The following is a 4,492-nucleotide window of genomic DNA, read 5'->3' as shown; positions in this document are numbered from 1 at the left end:
GAGGTAAAGCATTTTCCTTCTCCAAGCTCTTTAATTTGATGATTTGTAATTTTCAAAATAGAAAATGCACAGAATATTTTTCTCCTGGGGTTATACACGGAATGCATTATATATATATATAGAAATGCATATATGAGTATATCAATCACCATTAATATTTTCCCCGAGTTTCATTATGCTCTTTTAAACATAAATATGCAATATATCTCTTATACTTCAGTGACAACAATATTGGTTACTTAAATTGGAAGCATAACATAGCAGGCGGGCTTGGTACTAAAATCCAGATTGCACAATTGAATGACCATGGGGTGTGCTCCCACCAAAAAAAAGTACAAAATACACATTGAGGTGGAACATGGTTGGGTTTTTTTTTTCATTTGCCAGGTAAATGCTGACCAACTTCAATTTAGATTCCCCTTCTTTAGTGACATCAACAGATTGTCCTAGTTTGGGGTGGTCTAGGGGGCGAAGCTCTTGGATAATTCAGCCGATAGAAGTGAAAAGCAAGCTCTAAAAGAGGTTGGCATTTATTATCATTAAATTTCTACACTAAATAATTGGGGGGGGGGGGGGGGGGGAGTAGGGGGATCTGGAGCCCCTGACAGTGGATTTAACCATGTTTTATCAGGGTAGCCCCCATCTTTGCTAACCAAAAGTTTCACGATACATTTCCACAAACGTTTGTGAGATTAGCATAACAAAAATGTTATCCTTGGTTAGAGAGGATAGTAGACCCTATGTTTCCAATTAATTTTACAGTAGTATCGTAAATTTATGCAGATCTAAATCCAAGCCCAACAAGTTTGTTCACCCCTTTCCTCAAAAGCAACATGTGGATATAATCTTAAATGATGACAGGAAATTACAGAAAATGTTTTCCAAGGTTTTCTCACTCAGACCTGCTAAAAATTATTTTTCAAGTTTTGGACACGAGCATGTGTTTTGAAACCCTGCACTTCTGGGCAACTATCTTGCAACTGGTAAAAATTTAAGCCATGTAGGTCCATCCTAATAATCAATTGATATACAGTTCAAAACTTCAAAATCAGTTATGATATATTTTTATATATATTTACTGGTATGGTATATTTTTATAAGATATATTAATTCAAAGTAGAATGAAAATGTAGTTTTAATAGGCGACATAACTCAAAGTCAGGCAATTTGGCAAGAATTCCCATGGGCACAAATTGGACTCCTTTGTTAGCTGACCTGTTTTTAAATATTCTTATGAAGCTTCTACACGAGAAGAACAAGCCTTATCAGTCACATGAATTTATTTGAAAGTATCACTAGTGCCAAGGACTATGAAATCATGTTTTTAAAAAAAAATTTTTTTTTACATAAGTGTGGTTGTAGAGAAAATTTTTGAAAATTGGTAAATTTTGGGAAGTTTTTGCCCCACCCCTAAGGGTGAAGGAGTCCTGAAATTTACAATTTATGTCCCCTTTGTCCCAAATATGCTTCATACCAAAATTGAAAGGAATTGGAATGGTGGTTATCAAGAAGTTAAAAATGTTCTATTGTTCACACATTTAATAACTGACCATTTTGGCCCCACCCTAATACCAAAACCTCTACCCCTGGGATCATCAAGTTTACAACTTTGGTAAAGCATTACCTGCTCTTTCTAAATATCCATTTAGTTTCAATTTAGTATCAATAGCACTAAAGATGTTATTTAAGTGTTTTACACATAAACACTACATACCAAGTTTGGCCCCGTACTGGGGTCAGAACCTCTACCCCAGGGATCATGAAATTTACAATTTTGGAAGAAGCCTTCCTGCTCTACTTAACCATGCATTTAGTTTTTCTTGCTATGGCCTGCATCTCAACATTTAGATATATTGATGATGTTTTATCTATTAACAATAATCATTTTCATTCATATGTCAATTCGATATATCCCTGTGAACTCCAGATAAAAGACACCACGGAGTCCTCCACATCAGTCTGCTTCGTACTTAGATATTTAATTGGAAATGGATATCGATGGCAAACTAACAACTCAACTTTATGACAAACAGAAGATCTCAGCTTCTCCATCGTCAACTTTCCATATTTATGTAGCAATATTCCAGTATCACCTGCATATGGTGTTTATATCTCTCAAATGATTTGATACGGAAGAGCTTGTTCAGCATACATTCAGTTTTTAAATCGAGGCAGGCTACTGACAAACAAGTTGATGTTACAGGGGTCTCATATAAAGTCAGCATTTTGCAAATTTTATGGTCGTTATAATGATCTAATTTGCCCATATAACCTATGTTTGACATGTTTCATACCGATTGTTAGGCTGTTCTTGGCACACTGATTTGGACTACAGATTACTCTATTTACCTGATCAAGACAGAGGGCTCACGGCGGGTGTGACCAGTTGACAGGGGATGCTTACTCCTCCTAGGCACCTGATACCACCTCTGGTACATGTATAACAAAGGGTCCATATTTGTCCAACTCTTTATTTTGTATTCCTTGTAGGAGTTATGAGATTGATCACTGTTCGTTATCTCAGCCTTTCAAAACTTATTATAACATTTAATACTAATTTATAACAGGAATGAAATAAACTTTATTTAACATTTAGTCATCAAACCAATAAATAGAAATTTTAATTAGAATTCATATATGGGCCCTTCACATATTTCAAGCGGTTAACAACCGTCGATGGAGTTGTGTATCTCTGTTATATATATATAATTATATATTTGTATGGATTATGCATCATGATGACTATATGATGTAATTTTCACAGTAGTTTGTACATTATGACATTACAATTTATGCCATTATAACAATTTTGTTAATTCTTTGCCCATATGTATTTTAAAAACAGTTTAAACACGTCTGTATAACACAACCTGCAATCTAATCTTTGTCTTTTATTAATTCACACATCTTTTTTTTTTTGGATCCAGACTGTGCTTAAATTCAAATTCTTTGTAATGTATGTTAAAATGCAGTAAATTCTCATATCCACATGCCCTGTTCTTCAATAAAGAGCAAATAAAAGTATGAAGTTTTTACATTATATTATGCACAAGTGGGTATTTGTTTGAACAGGAGAAGTGAGCCTAGTTCTGTGTGCCAGATCACAAGAAATCTGTAAAATGTCTTTTTGAAAACTTACAAATGCCTTTATACCGCTCACTTTGGCTGACACAGCACTAGAACTCACAGACAAATTAAATTTGTAATGGCAATTTAAAACAGACCCTTAATTAACATGTTCTGCTAAAAGCATTCCAGTATGAATGGTCTGAACAGTCCAATATTGAGACATGGACAGTCCATCTTGCTGCACCTTCTGCTGTCTTCAACTTTATCTCCCTTGTGATTGATGCATGACAATGGGCTAAAGACCTGACAACATGATACAGATCATTGTAAAGTGGTGCCTGCTGTTGACATTGCACATATAGGATGAGAAAACTGCAAAGATTGCAAGCTGACTGGTCAGAAGGATAGAGAGAATTGTAAAGCTCACCTGTGGAAACCACAATACTGAAGTCTTGATGGTGGTCATTATAAACAACAACATGTGTACTGATGATACATAACAGTATCATAATTCAGTTAAGTACTGGAAGAAAATAATGATGGTTATCAAATAATGAACACAAATAGTGCATTAACCTCAACTAATTTAGGGGGACAGATTGAATAAAGGGCTCTGAACTTCGGATATTCATATTTAACTTCCTAACAATAAATTAACAACTATTTTCACAAAATTGTCTTTATCCGAGAAACTCTACTGAATAATGACTCGACACTTCTGACAGGTAAATCCATGTGTATGGTGAAGACTAACAATGAGTCTTCTAGTGGCAGTCCCGAACAAACAGGATCATCTGTCACGGGGACCAGGTCATAACAGGGTAACAACACCAGGGCTAAATAGGAGAGTACAGAGTCTCTGAGAGATAGTATACAGCCTTTCTCAGAGGACATCAACGTTTTGGCCACAAAAATCGTAGTAAAATGTTCCATAGTCATATGTCTCCATCATCAGTAACTGATACTGACAGTTCTGACTGACTGATGGAGATTTATTGACGATTTGGATAATCCTGACCAGGTAACAAGGAGAATGTTGATGCATACCTGACAGTTATCTGATTACCTAGCTCAGGATTAGTGTCAAATCGTCATAGTAATTGCCATTGTGAAATGCAGCATTTTTCTGAATCCTATAAATGTCAATAATTAATGAATTACAGAATATTTTATTGTCTTCTATTTCATTACATCATTTTAGCCAAACTCTCAAATATCGAAGAGTCATGGTAACTTATTTCATTAAAAATTTCATATAAAACAAATTAGAAAAAAAAGCTTGCATCGTGAAATGAATGCTAAAATATACAGTTTTGACACGAGTGTGAAAGCAAATTTGTTAAAACTGTGTTGAAAGCAGCCATGTCATTTACCTCCATAAAAAATGACAACACTTAGTCTGTAACAATTTTCCTCCTGGTAC

The sequence above is a fragment of the Ostrea edulis genome, chromosome 5 (genome assembly GCF_947568905.1).
Source record: "Ostrea edulis chromosome 5, xbOstEdul1.1, whole genome shotgun sequence".
Lineage (NCBI taxonomy): Eukaryota > Metazoa > Mollusca > Bivalvia > Ostreida > Ostreidae > Ostrea > Ostrea edulis.
The sequence above is the reverse complement of the archived record's forward strand: the minus strand, read 5'-3'. Positions refer to the sequence as shown.